Genomic DNA, 24,025 nt, shown 5'->3' with positions numbered 1-24,025 from the left:
TCTACAGTCCCAACTATGTTGAGAGTCCCTTAAACCCAGATGTTGTAAACCAACCTGGGTGACATAGCAAGACTCTGACTTAAAAAAGAAAAGAAAAAAAATCTACACATATGTAGGGCTGGGGATACAGCTCAGTTAGTAGAGTGCTTGCCTCACATGCACAAGGCCCTGGGTTCAACCCCCAGCACCACAAAAAAAAAAAAAAAAAAAACTCATTTTGAATCTAATTGCATGTAACCAAATAGCTTTATATATTGCTCTTGTCACTGCACATATAATTGTTCTAGAATTAAACTGCAGCAAGTGTTCATGCATATCACTTTGTTACTGTGCCCTTTGAGGAAACTTTGCCAAGGAGCAAATTTCGTGGGCAAACCCTGCTGGCAGGACTCCTCCCACATTTTAATGAGGCCTAGACCTTAGGAGGCCCCAGGAAGGCCTGCTATTCACCTCCTAGGAAACAGCACATGCCCAAAAGGTAGCTGGCCTCCCAGTCACAAGAATTCCTACACCAACCCCCAAGATCCAGGTCAGTAGCTCCTGGGGTCCTGGGGCTTGGAACCCAAGTGATCTCATTCATGAATTCCTCCCTCCCTTCCTGTAAATATTTAGAAAGAAACTACTATGTGCCTGGGGACAGGGGAGTGAGATGTTAAAATGTCACCTGCCAGCAGTTGGCCCTTCTGGTCCCCTGGTTTACAGCCCCTTTCAATCTGCTTCTGTCCTTCCTTTGTGAAAATAGCAATAGAGGTTGAAAAATAGCCGGGGAGAGGTTGTTGATTATAGGATGATCTCACACACCACCCCCTGGTGTAAACCTGTGACCACTGTCATACCAGTAAATATTACTATTATCTTGGTGTAACAGGAGGGAATGAAAACTCACAGATGCAGGAATGAATGCCAGGTTTGTCTGCGGACAATGGAAGCCACATTCTGCACCTAGGGGTCTTTAACTGCAGAGATCCCAGGAGAACTGATAAGTCTGAGCTCTCCGACTCCAATAATGTTGTGTGACCTCAGAGTAGTGACTTCAACTCTCTGAGCCTGTACCCTTCTGAAAGCCATAAAGATGAATATCCTTGGCTTGAGGATAAAAACAGCAGAACACATACATGACTGAGAGTTTTCAGTGCCAACACTGGACCACATGCTGCTGGTATCAATGCTTTTTATAGAATGTGATCAAGAAGAGGACAGCATAGTTAATTAAAGGGGCAGGCAGGGAATATCCCTTTATCTTATTTTATTTTTTTCATTAGTAGGGAAAGTTTGCCTAAATCTCCAGCACCTCCTCCTCTAGCCCCCCTGGGTCTCTAGCCCCGCTGGGTCTCCAGCCCGCTGTCTGAGGAAATGTTCCCAGAGGGAGTGCTGTTTTTTATGGATGTAGGTGTGATTCTTGCATATCTAAACCAGGGCCAATCTAATCTTTGGGCACAAAGAACAACTTCCCCCAGATGACTCAAAGCGACGGGTAGGCAGTTTGCCCGATTAAAACAGATTAAATATCAATAAAATGTAAACATGCCCAAGGGTCCCTGGCTCAGTGCTCTTGGCTGTATAAAATTGTTATTGTGGGTGCATTTTGAGATGTGGGGTAAAGGGGTCCCCAAAGTCAGAAAGCTTGGGACCTACACAAACTTTAAAAAGTCTCTGTCCCAAATTATGATAATTGTTGAAGCTGTATGCTGGGGAGTGGGGGGTGGGGGTGGGGGAGGTCCTTTTTGGGGGCTTGTTCAAAATTTTCCAAAACCTGTTTTTAAAGGTCGTTATCCCCCTAATTCCACCTCTGCTCCGGTTCATCTTATAAAGTGCTCCTTGTAGCCTGGAATTCCTGTCTGAAGCATTCCCTGGAGCCCCTGCCTCAGATCACTAGATCTGGAGGTGGTGTGAGACCTCAGGAGACAGCCCAAAGAATGAATAAGCAAATGTTTGTTTTCCCCTCTTTTCACATTCCTGCAGGCACGAGGCGGGAAGCGCCTCAATGAGTCCATCTCAGGGGCCCAGCAGGCCCCAGGGCCGCTGCCGGCTGGCTCCCAGGTCTTCCTCCCTTTGTTTTTCTAAGACTCTGGGGCTGTTGTCCCGGATCCATTGAAAAGCCGTCCCCTCCCCTGTTTTCAAAGAGAGGTTGCATTTCAATGTCGACTCCGAGTCTCCCTCCCCAGACTGGGATTCCCCGACCCGGTGGCGTCTGGCTGTCCCCACCAAGACGGAGAAATCATTAGCCCTAATTAAGTCCAACCCAGCAGGCTGGCCCGGGCCTCTTCTGGAGACTCCACAACCTCCCTTCTCGGTGGGAAGAAGGGAAGGACGCGGGACGGGCTCCCTGGACAGTCTCGTTGGGGTTCTTGTGTGAATCGGGGAAGGTCAGTTTGGTGACCTGTATCAGCCACCTTAAAACTAGGCTTCATCTACCTCCTGCCCTTCCTCCCTCTTCTCAGGATTTCTCCACAAGACCGGAGGAACCAAGGCCCTGGATGAGGGTTGTCAGAGCTGACAGTGACCAATTAAAGTGCAAATTAGGAATCTAGGCTGGCCAAAGGAGAACTGGTGACAGAATCATGAAAGGCCTTCTTTTGGCCAAACTTTGCATATATTGAAAGAGTGGGGAAGGGGTTGGGGGTGCAGCTCAGCGCATGCTCAAGGGCCTGGGTTCGAACCAGAACTCCAAGCCCAAAAGTGAGGAGAGAGGCGCCCAGGGTTGGGACAGGGAGAAAGAATGTTGGAAGGAAAAGAAAACTGGGTGACGTCCCATCCTGAGCACCTGGTTGTGTATTCGCTTATTTAAAACATCTCTCTTTTTGACTTTGAGCCCTAATTCCTTTTTAATTGTTTTTCTTTCATTGTGTTGTGGTGCTGGGGAGGGACACCTGGACCTCACAGGCCTTGGGCAAAGGCTCCACCACTGAGCCACAGCCAGCCCCCTGATGGCATTTCACCATGACAGCAGCAAAGCTATTGGGAAGGGGTGGCAGAGAGCTCTGATTGGGATGGTCCCTCTGGCCATTGACCTCTTTTAAATTTTTTATTTTTAATATTTATTCTTTAGTTCTCTGCGGACACAACATCTTTGTTTGTATGTGGTGCTGAGGATCGAACCCAGGCCGCACGCATGCCAGGCGAGCGCGCTACCGCTTGAGCCACATCCCCAGCCCCCATTGACCTCTTTAGATTGCTTTCCCAAGGCTACCTCCTAGAGCCCCTTCCTGGACCTCCCCGCCTTGAATGGCCCCTTTCTGGCTCTGGGTCTCCTGAGTTTCTTTGTAGTCTCTTCAGGATGCTTGTCACCTGTGGTTTTTATTATTATTAATTATTATTATTATTATTATTATTATTATTATTATTATTATTTGGTTTCCACTCTCCTTGTCTCTGCCCACTAGAACGCACAGAGACCTTGACTGTGCTGTCCCCTAGCTGCCGGTCCCAAGCAGCCATGTGAAATGTGCAGTGTCCTGAGAAGCAGCTTATTGAATGAAGATGGTGAATGAATTTGTGAATGGCCAAGGTGGCCAATGAGGCAATCGGGGCCGCCCGAGGGAGGCGGGGAATGAATGAACGAGGTAGTGAGTGGATGCATGGGTGGACGAGTGATTGAGCCCGTGGGTGAGCAGATGAGTGAGTGGCGAGTCTGTGGGTCCGGCGTGGGGGAGCAGGCTGTGAGCGAGCTGGTGGGCGGCTGAAGGGGGCAGAGTGTAAGCAGGGCATGAAATCTGACTTGGGCTGTCCTAACTTGGTCACCCTGCACAGTGACAACCGAGACGAGTGGGCCTCTGGGAGTTTGCAGGCCATACCCAGCCTCTCCAGTCCTTCAGCCCACACTGCTGAAGGCTCCGGAAACACCCACAGAAGTGGCCCGTCTTCCCACGTTTCTCATGAGCATCTGAAGCAACTGCTTTTTCTTCTGCCTGATGCTATTATCCCTGTTTTTACCTGGTGAAGAGATGGAGGCCCCGACAGAGGAAGGGCTTTGAACTCACAGAGGTTCTCCAGGCTCTGCCTGCCTGAGGGAGAGAGGGACAGCACTGTCACCGCCTTTATCTCATCTGATTTCCACAATAGGACGTTCACTTCCCAGCCATATTTAGGAACTGCAGGGAAGTGGGGGGGGGGGGGCAATGAGGAATCAAGAAAGAAAACCCCTGAACAGACAGACCACAATCGGGCAATCTCGGTGTCTTAGATTCTCACTGCCGATTTGCTTGAAAGAAAAGAAAATGGGCCGTGTAGGTGACCCAGGCCCATTACCCCACAAACTTTGGAGGCTGAGGCAGGAGGATCACAGGTTTGAGGTCAGCCTGGGCAACTTAGTGAGACCGTGTCTCAAAATTTAAAAAATGAAAAGGGCTGGGGATGTGGCTCAGTGGTAAAGGGCCCTGGGTTCAATCCCTCCTACCAAAAAGAAAAAAAAAAAAAAGAAGAAGAAGAAGAAATGAGCCATCATAAGCACACTCTCAGGGTCAGGCCTGGATGAAGTCCTGTCTTCCCCACTTTCCTGGTGTGTGATCACAGGTAAATGACGTTTACTTGTTCCATCTGAAGAACGGAAACACAGGAATGCTATGCTGACTGCGCACTCTGAGCGCCAGTCCTGCAGCACCCTGTGACTTACAGCCACTCTGCGGTCCCCACGCCTGCTATTTTCTGTATTCACCGTCAGTTGGAGGCTGCCCTGTCTTGAAGACACAGCTCTGTCAAGAGCTTTGGAAACAGGGAAATCTGGACTCAAGCAGGTGCCTGCAGGGATGGACTCAGACTCGTTGTGTGGCAGTGGAGACCTCAGGTGAGTGCCTCACCCCCCACCCCTGTTTCCTCACCTGCCCATTGAGATTCCGCCCCACAAGAAGTGGTAAGGTTTCCGGAGAATACCTCCAAAGCACCCAGCACAGAGCTGCCTGAGGGTCAGGGTTAGGGAGGTTCTGTGAGGTCCTCTTTGCAACCAGAAGCACCTCAAGACCTTCGCCAGGGGGTGGACTGGAAATGCAGCCAGATCCACAGGAGGAGGAGGAAGACAGCGCTGAACTGGTGGACCACCCAACAGCGGTCTCAGAGGCCTTTCCAGCACCTTGTGTTTGATAGGCATGGAGGGCGTTTGATGGGCCAGCATATAGGTCCTGCATAGGACTTTTGGTGACCTGTGGCTCTGAGCCTCAGAAGCAGCATGCCTGATAATTAAACCCTGAGTGAACCAGTTTTCTAACAATCACCTCGTAGCCAGGATCTAAGAATCAAGCTGTTGGGGCAACAATGTAGGATTCAAGTTAAGTGTTCTTAGAAAGCTTAACCTCAAATCCTGGAGGAGGTCTGTCTTGGTTTTGAAGAAGAAGTTGATCCTATGAGTTCCTGATGATAAAAATGACTCATGGTGACAAAATGCTTGCTATAGATGTCACACATTGGTTTAGCCACAATGGACATTAAGAGTTCTTTTTTTTTTTTAAGAGAGAGTGAGAAAGAGAGAGAATTTTTTAATATTTATTTTTTAGTTTTTGGTGGACACAACATCTTTGTTTGTATGTGGTGCTGAGGATCAAACCTGGGCGGCACGCATGCCAGGCCAGCAAGCTACTGCTTGAGCCACATCCCAGCCGATATTAAGAGTTTAAATCCATAGACAGCATTGTATTCTCATATCTATGTTTCATGTGAAAACATAGCTCAGAAGGGTTAGGTAACTGGCTCAAGGATGCACAGCTAGAAAGCAGCAAAGGTAGAACCAACATCATCAAAATGACGATATTACCAAAAGTTCTCTATAGGTTTAATGCAATGCCAATCAAAATCCCAACGGCATTTCTTGTAGAAATAGAGAAAGCAATCATGAAATTCATATGGAAAAATAAAAGACCCAGAATAGCAAAAACAATGCTAAGCAGGAAGTGTGAATCAGGCGGTATAGCGATACCAGACTTCAAACTATACTACAGAGCAATAGTAACAAAAACAGCATGGTACTGGTACCAAAACAGGCGGGTGGACCAATGGTACAGAATAGAGGACACAGAAACCAATCCACAAAACTACAACTATCTTATATTTGATAAAGGGGCTAAAAGCATGCAATGGAGGAAGGATAGCATCTTCAACAAATGGTGCTGGGAAAACTGGAAATCCATATGCAACAAAATGAAACTGAATCCCTTTCTCTCGCCATGCACAAAAGTGAATTCAAAATGGATCAAGGAGCTTGATATCAAATCAGAGACACGCCGTCTGATAGAAGAAAAAGTTGGCTACGATCTACATTCGGTGGGGTCGGGCTCCAAATTCCTCAATAGGACACCCATAGCACAAAAGTTAATAACTAGAATCAACAAATGGGACTTACTCAAACTAAAAAGTTTTTTCTCAGCAAAAGAAACAATAAGAGAGGTAAATAGGGAGCCTACACCCTGGGAACAAATCTTTACTCCTCACACTTCAGATAGAGCCCTAATATCCAGAGTATACAAAGAACTCAAAAAATTAGACAATAAGAGAACAAACAACCCAATCAACAAATGGGCCAAGGACCTGAACAGACACTTCTCAGAGGAGGACATACAGTCAATCAACAAGTACATGAAAAAATGCTCACCATCTCTAGCTGTCAGAGAAATGCAAATCAAAACCACCCTAAGATACCATCTCACTCCAGTAAGATTGGCAGCCATTAGGAAGTCAAACAACAACAAGTGCTGGCGAGGATGTGGGGAAAAGGGTACACTTGTACATTGTGGTGGGTCTGCAAATTGGTGCAGCCAATTTGGAAAGCAGTATGGAGATTTCTTGGAAAGCTGGGAATGGAGCCACCATTTGACCCAGCTATTCCCCTTCTTGGTCTATTCCCTAAAGACCTAAAAAGAGCATGCTACAGGGACACTGCTACATCGATGTTCATAGCAGCACAATTCACAATAGCAAGACTGTGGAACCAACCTAGATGCCCTTCAATAGACGAATGGATAAAAAAAATGTGGCATTTATACACAATGGAGTATTACTCTGCATTAAAAAATGACAAAATCATAAAATTTGCAGGGAAATGGATGGCATTAGAGCAGATTATGCTAAGTGAAGCTAGCCAATCCCTAAAAAACAAATGCCAAATGTCTTCTTTGATAGAAGGAGAGTAACTAAGAACAGAGTAGGGACGAAGAGCATGAGAAGAAGATTAACATTTAACAGGGATGAGAGGTGGGAGGGAAAGGGAGAGAGAAGGGAAATTGCATGGTAATGGAAGGAGACCCTCAGGGTTATACAGTGGAGGGGGTAGAGAGAGAGGAGGGGAGGGGAGGGGAGAGGTGGGGAGGGGGGATGGTGGAGGATGGGAAAGGCAGCGGAGCACAACAGACACTAGTAAGGCAATATGTAAATCAATGGATGTGTAACTGATGTGATTCTGCAATCTGTGTATGGGGTGAAGGTGGGAGTTCATAACCCACTTGAATCAAAGTGTGGAATATGATATGTCAAGAAATTTGTAATGTTTTGAACAACCAACAATAAAAAATTTTAAAAAAATAAAATAAATGAAAGCAGCAAAGGTGGATTTTGAATGTACCAGAATCTATATGCTCTAGGTCAGAGTTTCTCATCCTTCTCATTATTGTACACCATAAGAGACCTCTTCAGACATTTTCCCCCTAATTGCTCAACCCCATGAATAGTTTTTCTTAGATTTTTTTGAGGGGTACCAGGGATTGAACTCAGGAGCACTCAACCACTGAGCCACATCCCCAGTCCTAGTTTGTGTTTTGTTTAAAGACAGGGTCTCACTGAGTTGCTTAGTGCCTCCCCTTTGCTGAGGCTGGTTTTGAACTCGCGATCCTCCTGCCTCAGCCTCCCAGGTGACTGGGATCACAGGCGTGTGCTACCGTGTCCGTCTTTGCTTAGAATTTTTTTTTTTTTTAACAATTCTATTTTTTTTAAGAGAGAGAGAGAGAGAGAGAATTTTAATATTTATTTTTTAGTTTTCGGCGGACACAACATCTTTGTTTGTTTGTGGTGCTGAGGATCGAACCCGGGCCGCACGCATGCCAGGCGAGCGCGCTACTGCTTGAGCCACATCCCCAGCCCTGCTTAGAATTTTTAATTGAAGTATAATAAGTTTGCATTTTATGGGGTGCAGTGTGACATTTCAGTACCTGTATACAATGTTGCCGTGAGTGATGATCGGATCAGAGCAGCCCGCAGAGCCTTCGCCTCAGACCTGGAGCGCGCTGCTGTGTCGGGAAGGTTCCGAGTCCTCCTGTCCGCGAGCTTTTTTGAAATACAATTAACGGTGGTCAGCTGGAGTTATCCCACATGCTGATAGAAGTGACCCCCTATCTGTCCTGTGTCACGACATAGGTGAGCTTAGAGGACCCTGGGCCAAGGAAAAGACGGGGGAAACCGAGAGATGGCCACTGCGGGCCCCTGTGGGAGAGCGGGAAGTGTCCACCTCCAGGAGCTGAGAGCCGAGCAGCGGCTTCCAGGGGCCGCGGCGGTGGAGAGAGGGGGCCCGAGGGAGGGCCGCGAGGGGCCACGGGCGCTGCGGGAGACGAGGAGTAACTCAGTGCTATTTTATTATCCGCAGTGCACTGCGCATGTGTGCGGATCTGTCTCTCTAGCTTTATGCGCAGAGTCTGATTTTCAGCACCCCCAAGAATCAAGTTTCACCCCATCCAGAACCTTCGCTCTCGCCCCGCCCCTCCTCGCTGCAGCCCCCCCACCTCCAGGTGCTCTCTGCCTTCCCATCCTGATGTGAGACTAAGGGGCGGGGGGCTGTCGTGTCCCCCTAGATTAGACAGGCCGGGGGCAGCTGGCACCGCGTGCAGAGCGTTTCTTTTCAGAAAAATTGGGTTTGTCCCTAGTGCCACCCCTGGGTGGCTTCCCAGTCTGTTTCTTGGTTGCAATGCCTTATGCATGGAGGATGGGCACCTTCAAAAGCAGCTTTTTATCTTTTTAAAGTAAATATGTGGCTGCTTCGTGATTCCCCATCAAAGCCTCAGCCCAGACCCTCGGCAGCTGGGGAGCACAGTGCGCAGGCTCCGGCTTCCCACTTGACTTTCAGCAATCTGCAGGACTCAGGGGCCTGTCTGAAGTGGGGGTCAAGAGGCTCCTCTGGAGCCTGCGGGGGGCCACTCCGGCCTCCCGGGCCTGCGCAGGGACGCTGCATTCTTCCCCCACTTCCGTCCAGCCAGGGCCCTCTCCTGACCCTCAGAAAAGGGAAGGACGTGGAGGCTCCTATTGGACGTCGCTGACGTTGTCCTGCCAGCTCGTGTGGTCTCCCCAGTGTCAGCAGGATCCGCCCCCCCCCCCCCAGCTCCATGGCACTTCCTCCCCACTCCAGTCCCTGATGTCAGTTCCAGAAAGAATAGATTGTTCTCCAGCTGGGTGGATGGTCCAGGCCTGGGGACAGGTGGGTGTGGAACAGAGGAAGCACCCAGATTCCTGGAGGCTCCTTAAACCTCCTGCCAAAGACCCCCCCCCAATCGAGGGGTGCCCATCCTGCCTTCAACAACAGAGCAGGGGCCTGCTGGTATTCCTGACCAGGGAGGGGGACCTTTGTTGTCCCTTCTGCGCTCGTAAAATGAATCCTGCCACGGGAAGGAAATAGAGCTTGTGTACGTTTTGAAGCCCGGAGAAAAGAACAGAGGATGGTCTTGGGGTTCTCTGGCTATAAATGTGCCACTTCCTTTCATTTATCATTTTCTCTGAAGTCCCACGGTTTTCAGACAATTAAATATCATTCAAGAGTTTTATAAAATAATCCAATTAATATGTTACTTTATATACAGAGATATGAAAAATGGTGTTCATATGTGTATAAGAATTGTGATGCATTCTGCTGTCATGTATTTAAAAAAATAAAAGCAATCAAAAAAAGAGTTGGGTGCTCACCAGCAAAGAATCTTGTAGAAGAAGGAGAGACGGAAGTTTGAAGCCCCCTGAGCCTTGAATCTGACCTTGACGCTTTGGGCAAGAGCCTTGAGTATTTTCCATGGGTCCAAGGTGCCCATTTCCCGATAATAAAAATAGAGGACCCAGAGAGAGGAAGGAGATTACCCGAGGCTCCCACAACCCAACACAGTCATTCTGGGGTCCTAATGGGCGAGATCTGTTTCTGCGACTGGTTTCTCCTGTCCAAAGATTTCTATTGCATTTCACGTCTTTTATGAAGGCCAAATCGGGATTCTGTCCTTAGAGGATGCACAGGGATACAGCCTAGAGTCTCTGGAATTTTAATCCACTTATTCACTGCATGAGTTTGGATGATCATTCTAGCTGCTCAAATGTTCTGTCTTTCCACCAAGAAAGAAAGATCAACCTCATTATCAGGTCAGTGAGAAAATTAAGAATGGCAACGTACCCAGTTGCAGTGGCACATGCCTGTGATCCCAAAGGCTAGGGAGGCTGAGGCAGGAGGAGCTCAGGTTCAAAGCCAGCCCCAGTGCCTTAGCGAGTACCACAGGAAAATAAAAAGACTGATATTGTATGAGGATGTGCCCAGCACACAGCATGTGTGTTTCGGGGCTGCCCTTACAACCTCACAGACTAGGGGAGCTTACACAATAGACATTTATCTCCTCCAGCCTTCAGAGCTGAGATCAAGGTGTCATCGAGGTTGGCTGGAATCAGCTCTCCTGCTTGCAGTCTCGATGGGCTCACATGAAGGCCTCCCTGTGCATCTGTTCTGACTTCCTCCTACAATGGCACCAGACATATTGGATTAGAGTCCATCCCAATGACCTCATTTTAACTTTTTTTCTTCTTTTAGTACTGGGGATTGAAATCAGGGGTGCTTCACCACTGAGCCACATCCCCAACCCTTTTTTTTTTTTTTTTTTTTTTTGTATTCTGTTTAGATACAAGATCTTGCTGAGTTGCTTAGGGCCTTGATAATTGCTGAGGCTGTCTTTGAACTTGTGATCCTCCTGCCTCGGCCTCCCGAGCTGCTGGGATGCCAGGCATGTGCCACCGTGCCTGGCTTAATTCCCTTTTTAAAGACTGTGTCTCCAAATAGACACATTCTGAGGTACCCGGGGTTTAAGACTTCAACATAGGAATTGGGTGGGGAATGATTGGCAGACCCTGGCCTGTTACTTCCCTGGGCCTGCTGACTTTATTTGAAAGGCCTTCAAGCTGAGAGTGGTTTGTACCTCTTTCAATTGTTGGAAAAAATCAAAAGAAAACTATTACTTAATATAAAATTTACAGTGTCTTTAAGTGGTCACACATCTTTGTTTGAGCCAAGCAATCATGTCAAAGCCTGGGTGGCGTGTGGCTTACGAAACCTGGAGTATCAACTACCAGGAAGCCTGCAGTATCGACTATGGGGCCCTTTGTAGAAAATGTCTGCAGACCCTTTCTTTAGAAAAGCACCAATAGCACCTAATTTAAAATTTATATCCTCAAGCCAGGCATGGTGGTGCATACTGTAACCCCAGATACTCTGGAGGCTGAGGCAGGAGGATTGCAACTTGGAGGCCTGCCTGGGCAACTCATGAGGCCCTGTCCCAAACAAACAATACACACACACACACACACACATACACACACACACACACATCATGGGAGTCAGATGTATCCACTAGAAATCCAAATTATGAAATCACAAGGAACCCTACAACCGCCAATCAGTTCCTTGAGAGTCCCCTAACCAAGGCATCCTCTTCTAAAAAGAAAAAGGAGAAGGAGGAGAGAAAAAAAACTTCAAAAAAGAACCAGACAGCCATTTCTTTAGAAAAACCCTGTGGGAACTGGGTGCAATGGCTCATGCCTGTAATCCCCGCTACTGGGGAGGCTGAGGCAGGAGGATTCTAAGTTCAAGGCCAGCTTGGGCAATTTATGGAGATCTTGTTCCAAAAATAAAAAAATGAAAAGGTTTGGGGATGCAGCTCAGTTGGACCCTGGGGTCAGTCTCCAATACAAACAAAACAGAAAAAGGAAGGAAGGAAGGAAGGAAGGAAGGAAGGAAGGAAGGAAGGAAAGAAAGAAAGGGGAATAACTCAGGGAACATGCAATGCATTCAGCATAAGGAATGACTGACCTGGAGATTGTCCAATAGCCACACATCTGGAGCACGGCGTGGAGTGCAAGTTGTCAACCTACCGTGGCTTGCACCAAGGACTTGAGCCCTCATCTGCACCTTGGAGATACAGACATTCTCTAAGCCCAAGCAAAGGCCAAAATAACCCATTTTCTTTGAAATCCTCTGTGTTTTATGTTATTCATTTAAGAACATTCATCGGGAGGCTGAGCTGTAGACTCCTGGCCTCCTATGCCCAAGGCTCTGGGTTCAACTCCCAACACCGTGAGAAAAAAAAAATCCATCCGCAAAGGGTGCTATTGGTTTCCTAAATCCATCAGACGGGTCGATGGCTCAAAAAAAGGTAAAGGAATTCCAAGAGGTGGGCAGTCCTTCCCTAAGTGGGAAGTGACAGCAACAAGCTCCCAGGAGGAGAGTCTGATCATCGCTGTGGCCGTCAGCCACAATGAAAGGCACACAGTAGGTGCTCAATAGCCCTCAGGGGACAGGTGATGGGCTCCGTCCCATCCATCTGTGGCTTCAGCCAAACTCCCTCTGGCTCTGTGCGAGGCATTTGGCTTCTCTGCTTCCTTCGGCTTTCCCCCAGGATGCCTGATGGGTCAGAGACTGCTCCCGGGTTCCTGGGTCTGCTGACCACCGCATGCTTCATCTTTTCAATACCTACTCATCACCCACTGAACGCCCATTTGTCATTCACATCTCAGCTCTGAGGACAGACACATCCAGGAGAGCTTCCCAGGCCAGTCTGGACACGTCCAGCTTATTCTTAAATGCCTCATGGATGCATCTGAGTTCAGGGGGCTTGGGCATCAGTCTGGGTGACAATTTGACCTGGAATCCCATTGTCCCATTTTTGAGCTGAAATCCTCATAGCACATGGGTGCGTCTTCAAAGGGGTGTGTTTCCCTGCTTGGGGACTCTCCTGCAGATTGGGAACTCCTTGAGAGCAGGGGTGTATCTGTTTGGGGCTTCCCTGTATTTCTTTTTCCTGTGCTGGGAATGGAACCCTGGGCCTCTTGCAGGTTGGACAAGTGCCCTGCCACTGAGCTGCAGCCCAGCCCCCATCCCTGGTGTTCTTAGCACTTGGCACAGGGCTTGGCACGAAGGCGGGATTCTGCAGATACTCACTGGATGGATGGATGTCAGTCAATAATGGAAGAATGCAGAAGAGCAGCATTCAGCTTGGAAATTCAGCTTGGAAAGGAAAGACAGATTCAAGCTGATTGGGCAGTCCTCTGTGTCTGCGGGCTCCCGCGTGTGAATTCAACCAAGCTCGAATCGAAAACCTTTGAAAAAGAAATTACATCTATACTGAACACATAAGGACATTTTTAGAGAATAACAACTAGACAACACAGTGTAACAAATGTTTGCTTAGGGTCGGCAGTGTCCTCGGTACTCTAAGCAACCTAGAGATGATTTAAGTATGCAGAAGGGTGTGTAGGTTGTATGCAAATGCTATGCCATTTTGCGGGGGAAAGTACCAGGGATTGAACTCAGGGGTGCTTAACCACTGAGCCACATCCCCAACCCTTTTTTCTATTTTATTTAGAGACAGGGTCTTGCTGAGTTGCTTAGGGCCTCTACAAGTTGCTGAGGCTGTCTTCAAACTTGAAATCCTCCTGCCTCGGCCTCCCAAGCCTCTGGGATTATAGGTGTGTGCCACCACACCTAGCCCTATGCCATTTTATATAAGAAACTTCAGTGTCTGCAGATTTAGGTCTCTGAGGGAGGTACCTGAATGGGTCCATGATGGCTATCATGGACTAAACTGGCTTTGAGGGTATTGAAAGGACACAGGTGTAGAGACACCTACATGGTTCTGGAGGTCAAGAGAAAGATCTGCCCAGATATAGACCTTTAGAAGTGACCGGCATGGTGATGTTTCTTTCAGGAGCCCTGGGAACAAGGAGAACATGAATATTGAAAAGACAGGGGGACGAGTCAGAGTCTCGGCTAACCCTCTGCACCTCCACGCCTTATCTCTGCTCACAAGTAGGCCAAGTAGGCCGCCAGCTCCTGCTGCCCCAACTGGTGGGTGCAGTCATAAATAAACAAGAACAGAGACAAGAAGTTTATGCCCTTTGGGGCTCCTGGTTCTACTTGATGTCGTTGGACACCAGTTTGCTTTTCTTTAGAGCCTGTTTCTTTTGAACTGGCCGCTGCAGTCTATAAAATTTTAATGCATGGATTTCCCATTGTTGGAGTGTCCGTGGGGCACCAGGCTTCCTGTTTCCCCGTGGCATGCCTGCGCCAGCCAGGAAAGGAGCTGGCTGGGAGGTCTGGGGGTGGCTGCTCTGTTCTTAGCTATGCAGATGGAATCTCAATCCCCATAAATAATAGCAATGACAGGCGTGCGTCAAACTTACTGTGTACCCGGGCTGTGCGCCTGATCTGTATTATCTTCCAAAAACCCTATAAAGCAAGGATCATTATCGGTCCTATCTGAGGGAGGGAAGGGGTGCTGGGGATAGAACCCAGGACCTTGTATGTGCTATCATTGAGCTATAACCCAGCCCCCTGGTACTGTTTTAAAAGGAAGGTAAAAAGTTCTGGAAGGGTCCAGGGTCCTACATCTATCTGGTAAGCAAACTGCAGGTGGGGGTGGGGGGCACAAATATTGGACTCCAAAATTCCCTCTCTTTTTCTAAGAAATTATAGGAGGCTTTTATTTTTTTTTCAGTTTCTTAAAATTCTGCATCTTTGCTGGGCATGACGATGCATACCTGTAATCCAGGAGGCTGAGGCAGGAGGACAGCAAGTTCAAGGTCAGCCTGGGCAACTTAAACCGAGGTGCTGGATATGTCTCATTGTTACTTTGAGATTTGGGAGTGTTTTCATGATGCAGAATGGCTAGGGGCTGGGGGTGCCTCCTGAGTAGGGTTTTGTGGAGTTACAAAGGTTATTGACCTCCAACTGCAAATTGGCTTGGCCCTCTGAGGTCCGCCCCCTCCCTCCCTGGGGTTTTGTTCTTGTCCTTTCTCCTTAACTACCGGGGGCCTTGTTCCACAGGGACAAAACAAACAGGGGCTGTCAGGGCAGAATTGGCCTCTTCAACTGCACAATGATAAGTAGGGGTGGAAACAATGACCCCAATAATTCAGACACGGATGTTAAAACACTCAGGACACAACCCTGAGGTTTACCTAAATTATCTGGGTAATTGCTTCCATTTTCAGCTTGGATTTGGGTTCTGAAAATCCTAGGCATTCAAAATGAAAAAAAAAGAAAAAGAAATAATGAGATTCTCATTTAGGCCAAAGTCGGGAGGGAGCCGGAGCCACGTCGTCATTAGAGAAGGACAGGCCCCTGGGTTTTGTGATGAAGCCCCAAGGAATCCATGGGTAACTCTCCAAGCCTCAGTTCCCCCTGCCTGACCCTCCAGGCTGTTATCTGGAACAGGGAGGGAGGGAATCTGGGAAGGAAAGAAGGAAGGAAAGGAGGGAGGGAGGGAGGAAAGAGAGAGAAAGAGGAGAGAAGAAAATTATTGCAGCCTCTTTTGTGCTCAGTGAATTGCTGGGAGAATTAGTGACCTTATGTCTCCTCTATTCAGCCTAAAGAAAAGCAAGCCACAGAAAAAGCCATTCAAAAGGGCATGTTGGCCTTTGTCACCCAGCTTTAGGCCTCCTGGGTTTTGCTGGGGGGAGGGGTGGAGTGGAGTCTAAAACAAACAAATCTCGCTTCACCTGGAGTCTCTGCCTTCCCCTTCCTTCCACTCTGCCACCCTGAATGTGGGCTGAGCTGCTGTAAACCGAGGCCACCTCCACCCTGTGCCCAGCAGAGCCTTTCCTCAGGACCCTGTCTCCTGCCAGGCACAGTGGCACATGCCCGTCATCCCATCAGTTTGGGAGGCTGAGGCAGGAGGATTGCAAGTTCAAAGCCAGCCTCAGCAACAGGGAGGCACTAAGCAACTCAGTGAGACCCTGTCTCTAAATAAAATACAAAACAGGGCTGGGGATGAGGCTCAGTATCAGAGATAAATGCTGCTAAGAGACTTAGACCAACAGTGGGCAAACATTTTCTGCAAGAGGATGAAAACTAAATATTTCCTGTTTGGGGTATAAATGGCCTCTTGTTTGAACAAGACAATATGTAAATGAATAGGCGTGGCCGGATTCCAAATAAAATTTTGTTTTGAATCCTAAAATTTGCAAGGCAGACCATTTTCGATGTCATTAGGTATTGTTCTTCTTTTGATTGTTTTTCCCGCTGTAGCCTTTTAAAATAACGGAAACCGCTGGGGTTGAGGCTCCGTGGTACACAGCACTTGCCTAGTGTATGTACAGCCCTGGATTGGATCCCCCACCCCCAGATAAAAATAAAATAAAGTGAAATAGTAAAAACTTTTTCTTATCTCATAGGCTGCATGAAAACCGGTGGGCAGGGTTGGTCTGCAGGCTGCTGATTGATGCCACCTACGTCTGTCTGTTTGTGCCCCTGGAGTCCTTTGAGGACTGCAGAATGGGCTGCAAACAGGCAAAGTCCAAAGTGACCCGGGAGCTAAAGGAGACTTGGAGGGCAGGCTTGGCCTCAGCTCCTCATCCCGCCCAGCGCCTCTCCTTTGCAGTCCTCCCCATACCTGGTTTAGTGAAGCTGGTGCAGGGGGCCCCTGCCCTCTGGTTGCCTGTACTCTTGTAGGGACACACTGGACACCTGGTGCTGTCTGCTCCACAGAAGAAGTCAGAGAACCTGAGAACCTGCAGTGGGAGACCCAACCCAGCCTTGGAGGTTAGGGAAACCTTTATGGAGTGACACGGACATCCATGTTGGCATTAACCAAAGAGGACAAGGGTGAGGGGAAGCTGGGGGTGGAGCTCAGTGGTAGAGGACTTGCTTAGTGTGGGTGAAGGCCTGGGTTCCATCCGCAGCACTGAAAATAAATTAAAATTAAAATTTATTTATTTTTTTAAATTTTTTTTAATATTTATTTTTTAGTTATCGGCGGACACAACATCTTTGTTTGTATGTGGTGCTGAGGATCCAACCCGGGCCGCACGCATGCCAGGCCAGCGCGCTACCGCTTGAGCCACATCCCCAGCCCCTAAAATTTATTTTAATAATTAATCTGGGGACATAGATCAGATGGTAGAGTGCTTGCCTCACATGCACAAGGCCCTGGGCTCAATCCTCAGCATCACAAAATAAATAAATATATAGGTAGATAGATAGATAGCTAATTAATTAAAAAGATGGTTTGGGGATTTGGGCTAAGGTGGTGGTTCTCAACCAGGGCTGATTTATTTTACCCCTCCTCCTCTTCCCCCAGCTGGACTCCTGAAATGTCTAGAGGCATTTTTTTTTTTTATTGTTGCCATTGAACAAGAGGATGGCACTGACATCTGACAGGTTGGAATCAGGGATAAATGCTGCTAAGAGACTTGCAATCCCAAGTCAGCACCCTGCACAGAGAATTATCCAGTTCAGAATGTCAACAGTAGCCAGGGGTGGTGGCACGTACCTGTCATCCCAGTCTCAGGAGGCTGAGGCAGGAGGATCACAGGTTGAAGCCAGCCTCAGCAATTTAGGGAAGCTGTGAGCAACCTAGTGAGACCCTGTCTCAAAATGTAAAATAAATAAACAAACGAACAAATAAATAAATAAATATAAAAATGGGGTGGGGATGTGGCTCCAAGGTTAAGCACCCCCTGGGTTCAATCCCTGGTGTAAATAAATAATTTTAAAAATAAATAATAATTAATTTTAAAAAATGTCAACAATGTCCCGATCAAAAAACCCCAGTCTAAAGGAACAGTATGAAGAAAGATCTTGAGTTGGGGAGGAGGAAAATGTGGACTTGGAGTTGATGGTGTGAACCCAAATAATTGGGCAAAATGTGATTGGACAGAACGAAGCAGAGGCCAGATCAGACAAGCCTTAGGACCAGGGAGAGGGAGTCACTGAAACTGGAGGCTAAAGAGGCCCTGAGATCAGTCTTGTTGTGAGGTGACCAGCAGATCTCAGAGGAGGACAGCAGAAGGCCATCAGACCAGAATTGCCAGTGGTGAGCAGAAGCTAGAGCCGGCCAGATCACTTGAGACCCCCTCAGGAAGTATGTGACCAGGAGAAGGGCTCCTAGGAGGACAGGCAGCTGGAATGCCACCTTCCTCTTGTGCATCTGGGAGTGTTAATCCATATCCTAAATCCCTGTCCAGATGGTTGAATTAAATTACTGGGGCCGGCTGAGGCAGGAGGATCATGAGTTCAAAGCCAGCCTCAGCAACTTAGCAAGGGGCTATAAGCAACTCAGCCAGACCCTCTTTCTAATAAAATATTTTTTAAAAAGGAATGGTGATGTGGCTCAGGGTTAAGTGCCCCTGGGGTCAATCCCTAGTGCAAAAAAAAAAAATTAAAAAATTAAAAAATAAAAAATAAATTGCCAGGGATTGGTGCAGTCAGGGTGAATGACAAAGCAACTCTCCAGGACCCTCAGGAGGAAGGAGAAGCTACTAAGCAAACTCTGCCCTTATTGGAATTTAGTCTCAAAAGTCCAAAAGGGGAAGGAACAGGAACTATTGTTGCTCTTCACAGCGTATCTGCTTGCAGGTTTGTAGATTTCATTGTTTCTACTTTTATTTTATGATGAATTGAGACCCAAAGCAAGCCAAGTGCTGCACCATGGCTATGTCCTCAGCCCCTGTATCTTACCTTTATTATCATTATCAACATCATTGTCATCACCACTATTATTATTATTATTATTATTATTATTTTCTGGTGCTAAGGATTAAATCCAGGGGCTAAGGCATGCTAGGCAAATGCTCTTCCGTCTTACATCCCCAGATAGCTTACTTTCAGAGAATGGCCTTAATTTTTGCTTCACTAGAATGCAAAATCCATGAGAAGAAAAATCATTTCTCAATAACCGTTGAAGGAAGAAAGGATAATAAATCAATGCGACAGATTCCCTGGGTTGGAAAAGCCCCATGCACTTCCCCCAGGCCACCAGCAGATGACACCAGAGGAAAGGCCTAGCCGAGGTGCGCCAGGCTGGCGGGCAGTCCTTGCCATTTCTATACCCCTCCTGCCCTGAGCTCTGCAGAACAGGTAGCTCGCTCGCGCTGATACACTGCAGTCCCCCCTTCCTGTTTGACTTTTCAGCCCCCAACTTGCAGAGAAGAAGATTTCAAGAAACCAGGGAAATAAATAACACCAGGAGGACTTTAGTGTCAACCCAAACCATCACAGAAGTGACATGTGACAATTAGAGGAAAGGCACCGGGTCCCCTACTCCCAGCAGGGCAGACAGTCACATTTTCTTTGTCATCTCCTTTCAAGACATTGGCGGGGGGGGGGGGGGGGGGGCGGGGAGTGGCAAGTTAAGAGTAAAATAGAGATTGGTGGTAAATTTGTTTGGGGGGGCTAGGATCAGTGGGAGGTTGATTTAGAGATAAGTAGGTAGCTTAGCTTACATCAGCTGTTCCCAACCAACCTGGCCTTGACTCCAGGGAAAAACAATGCATCTCTAAGTGGCCAAGCAGGACCCACAGGGGTGTATTAAGACAGGCTTTAGGGTTCCTATTTTTATCAGAGGGGAGAAAAGAGGAAGGAGCCCTACTTGTGGAACATTCTGCAATGTCTAAGATGTTTCTTTTCATGTGCTGTTCATATGTTTTGCTGAATAAAAAGTGAAGGAGACATAAGTCAAGAGAACGATAGAAATTTCACCCACTTTCTGTCACCTCTACTTTCCAATTAGAGGGGTCACCTTCCAATCAGAGTGGTGGCTAGGCATATTAGGACTCAACCCATAGGTGTGGTAGGCTTTGTTGGGTGATAGAAATACAAGGAATTATCTGCATTGAAAGGGTACCATTCTTCACCTTGTTATTTTTTTGCCCTGGGGAAAAAGAAAGACTCAAGTGACCCTCAGACCCCAAATTCTCCCCTTCTCTCTCTCTCTCTCTCTCTCTCTCTCTCTCTCTCTCTCACACACACACACACACACACACACACACACACCTACCTTCCAAAATTCAAACCCCCAGTTACACCAGGGGGCTTCTTTAGTCAAAGAACTAAGATCCAAAAATGATCCCAAAGAAGAAAACTGCCCACATTAAAACCATACTGTTATGATGCATGTAGAGGCCAAGGAAGCCCCAACCTTGGCCCCTGTCATCCTCTCCCCACAAGGGGGGGCCTCCCCAGCAGCTCCTTTTACCCTTGATCTTGAAGTAGGAGGCATCTAGTAAAAAGTAATTTCGTTTTATGAAAAGTGGTTCCCTTTTATTACCTGTGCTATGGAGGGAGGGTGACCCCAGTAACAGGAAATTAACACAGAACGCAGTGGGGGCGATAATGACTGTGCATAATCATCTGGTTGATAAGTTAATATCATTAGTTAATCAAGAAATTATATAGTGCCTGAGGCCCCTGGGGTCTGTAAACTTAGCTTCCAAATGTGTATTGGGGGGGGGGAGCTAAAGTTAAATTCTACCTAGGGAGGACCATCCCAAATGTTTCCCCTCTATCATTTCTTATTGTCCCCTGAGAGACAATAAGAGAGTGGTTCTTAATTTGGTTAAGAATTTGGGAGAAATTATAGGGTCCCCTCAGAAATGCACGTAAGCACAATAACCACCTTTGCGTTTTCAGGGGATTCAACTGAGCAACCCCGCCCTGGAAGCGGTCCGATGAATTCCTTGCTGCGGGCCTTCGGGACAGGGGGTCCTGGGGGAGGAGGGTGTGCTATTTGGCCGCCGCACTGTCAGCGCTGGCTCTCCCAACCAGCTCGCACCTCGGCTCTCCGCCAGGGGTAGGAGGGTTGGGGGCTGGGAGTAAAGACCCGAGGCGGTTGACAGTACAGGAGTGAGGGGCTCCTGGTCCCCGGCATAAAAACAGATAATAAGCTACAACCAAGATGCCGGCTCTGGGGACCCGGGTGGAAGACATCGTGCTAAAGGGGCAGGAAGGAAGTTCGCTTCCAAGTGTCACTTTGGTGCCTGTAGTGTCCCGGAAGCTTGCGGGGAGCTTAAGAGAAGCCAGGGACGCTGGTTCCTGGACCTGCTGTGCGGGAGGGAAGAGCACCCAGGCGAGGGTTGGTTGAGGCGCCCGGGGAGGCAGCTCCGCAACCCGAAACCACAGTCCAGGTCCTTAGTGGGAAACCCAAGGGGCACGGGGATCGCATTTCAAAAGCTCCAATAGATTGGCTCACTGGGGTCTTGGGACCCGGATGACTGAGGGTAGAGGGAGTGGAAAGCCCGACACTTGGGTGGTACCCGGCCAGGTTCTGACGCCCCTCTCCAACCCCTACTTTTGCCCCCCATTCCAGGGACTGCACCAAAGTGGCGAGATCCAGGGTGCAAGGGCCAGATTTCATCCCAGCCTTTGGGCACAAAGAGCCCTGCGTTCGGGATTTAGGCGCTATTTCCTACCCAGGCAATTAGTTTTCACCCCTATCCAGTGGGCACCCAGACCCGGCCTCGGCTCTCCAGGTGTGTGGGGCCCCGGCTGCGCGCTGCGTGCTGAGCACCCCTTCTGCACTTTCCTGGGAGAATCCATCTCTCCACTAGTTGAGTGCTTGGCTTCCAGCTGGAAGTGAGGAGTGGGAATTAATAGGGCAGGAAAAACTATTTGCTTAGGTTCCTAGAAGCAGGTTAGGGTTGAACCAGAAGAGGAAAAAAAAAAAAGCAAATAATCCTTGTGCCTGGAGAGTCCCCACCTGCAGGCCACATATAGTGCTCGGCCTTCCCACCTGGTTAGATAGGGCGCAGCAAATGCTGGGGACTTGGGGTAGGATATGAAGCGGATGGAGGAAAGCCCGCGACATCCGCAGCCAAGTCTTGCTCCCCGACCTGGCAGGAGAGAAACCGTGTATTAGCATGGTCACCTCGCTGTCCCTGGCGGGCGCCGGCGCTATTCTCATTCCCTCTCGCTCGCAGCTCCCCTCCGGCTCAGATCCAGCTGCAAGCATTTTAAAATGCGGGTTTCCGCACACGACTCAACCTCTGTCTTAATCTACCTGGGATCGAAGGCCCCAAACCCCACGATCTTCACCTACATAGGTGTTTCAGGACGCAGAGGAGAGTGGGACGCCGAAATAAAAGCTGTGCTTCCACACTGCACGACAGATTCAGGAAGAAATTAAAATGTTCTTTTAGAGAGACAGAGACACAGTCTCCCAAATCCAGAACACACCCATATACTTCTCTACATCCGGGACATACAGTGGGTAAGTGTTTCATCTGAATTAGGAATTGTGATTAGAAAGAATTCTAGTTCCATAATCCCCCCCAACCCACCGGTGTGATCTTGGGTAAAGTGACTGAACTCTTCTGAGACTCAGTTTCCTCCCTTGTAAAATGGGGATAAAAAATCGTACACAACTTATAGGGTTAATAGTGAGGACCACACGAGGTCACTTTTGCTGGGTGCTTAACCGAGTGCCTGGCGCGTGCACGTGGCCCTTGTATGCCAACTATTTTTATTATCGTTGTTCTGTGTACTTTGAACGCCGACATCTGCAACATATACTTCTTGATTATACGCATCTTGATTATAAAACAACCAAATGCATCTACATCCGGAACTGTCTTGCGCATGAACTTCTAAATCCAAATTGGAAGAGACGGCGACAGATGGAGCGCTCACAAGTACACGCAAACACACACGTATCCTTTCTAACACCTGCAGTTCCTGGCCTCAGAACGAGAACACCCCAGGAGCTACCCAAAGGTACCTCCAACTAAGGCTACGTACATAGAGCCCAGGTCGCCGCTTGGGCTCAAAGCTACACACTCCAACAGTCACTCTCTTGGCTGGGTGCCGTGAGGTCAAATTTGAAAACCAGCGAGGCAGAAAGTGCGCGGACGCGAAGCGTTTCAAGCGTCTTGCAGCGCCCGAAGGCGGCTGCCTGTCTGCTGGCTTAGGGGAAAGGTCTGAACCCGGGTTTTCCTTCTTGGATGGAAATTTTTTTTAGGGCCTACTCGTCGGGAACTTTCCCCAAACACAGAAAGGGCGGGTCCCAAGACAGCGTAGATCCAGAGACAGGCCCTACGCACGCACACACAGTCGCCGGCTTGCACACACCCCTCGCTCCTTCGGGGCTGCGAGGACGCTGGGGGGGGGGGGAGCGCAGGGTCGTGACCCCTGCCTCTGCCCGAGCGCGCCCTTCGGCCCCAGCAATTAGCGCCGGGAGGTCAGCAGGAACCCGGACGCCTTTGCCCGCGGCTCAAAGCACAGCCAAAGGCGACCCTACCCCTCCCCTCCGCGGGTCTCAGACGCCAGGGCGCTGCCCGGCTTGGAGCCGACCTTTCCAACGGGCGGGGACCGGAGGGCTCTGGCCGGCACCCGCATTTGTCACCTTAAATCTACACATCACCGAGTCGCTCGGCCCTGCAGGCTCCGATTGCTGACCACCGCCGGGGGCTATTCGAACTGCTGCTCCCGCGAGCCGTGGCCTTTGTCCCTGTAGACGCTGCCAGGTTAAAGAACGAAATTTTGCTGTGGTTAAAGTAAGAAAGCCGAAGGAAGTTGGACCCAGGGTAGAGTTCGAGGTGTGCATATCGGGGAGAGGGTGTCCTTTCTCTGTCTGCTCATCCCGAGTTCAGGTTATTCCCTGCCGGGGTAGATTTCCACTTGGCGAGAGAATTATGAGCGACGGTCCCCTCGCTGAATTTCCAAACATTCTTTGGAAACCCAAAGGACAGGGCTGTTTTTCTCATCTGAGGCCCAAACAGGAATGAAAGTGATATCCAGGAAAGAGATCACGGCCGCTTCTTCCGAGGGGAGTGGGGTCGGCGTAGGGGTGGGGTTGCGGGCTGGAGTTGGCGGGGACGAAAAGGGGCAAAGGTGAAGCGCCCAAGTTCCGGAACCCGGGAGGCGCTGGGGCGCCTAGCCAGAGGCGGCTACCAGGGCGCATTTGTGGGCCAGACAGATAGGTGGCACTCGAAGCCCGGAAAAAAAAGGCGAAGGCGCCTGCCCCGAGTGGCCTCGGCGGCCGCCGCCGCCACCATAAAGCCCGCGGCGAGATTGCGACCGGCGCCAGGTGAGTAATAGGCAACGAAATCCAGA

The 24,025-nt window shown here is 48.9% G+C and overlaps 1 long non-coding RNA gene across 2 annotated transcripts; it reads right to left on the bottom strand.

The window, feature by feature from the left end:
- Window positions 1–269: 269 nt before the first annotated feature.
- LOC124093524 (uncharacterized) lies at window positions 270–23,767 on the bottom strand. 2 transcript variants are annotated; one of them, XR_006851982.2, is made up of 7 exons: window positions 16,593–23,767; window positions 13,142–13,299; window positions 12,014–12,112; window positions 10,533–10,668; window positions 8,127–8,241; window positions 3,164–4,004; window positions 270–3,011 (listed from the first exon to the last, which is right to left on the bottom strand). It is a non-coding gene; the product is annotated as an uncharacterized LOC124093524 (long non-coding RNA). The 2 variants fall into 2 exon arrangements; XR_006851983.2 differs by having other exon boundaries at window positions 270–2,111; window positions 3,934–4,004.
- Window positions 23,768–24,025: the final 258 nt, after the last annotated feature.

The sequence above is a fragment of the Marmota monax genome, unplaced genomic scaffold, assembly GCF_021218885.2.
Source record: "Marmota monax isolate L192 unplaced genomic scaffold, Marmota_monax_Labrador192_F-V1.1 WCK01_AAM20220418_F8-fsc00092, whole genome shotgun sequence".
NCBI lineage: Eukaryota > Metazoa > Chordata > Mammalia > Rodentia > Sciuridae > Marmota > Marmota monax.
Note: the sequence above shows the minus strand (reverse complement) of the source record. Positions and strands in the feature narration are given on the sequence as shown.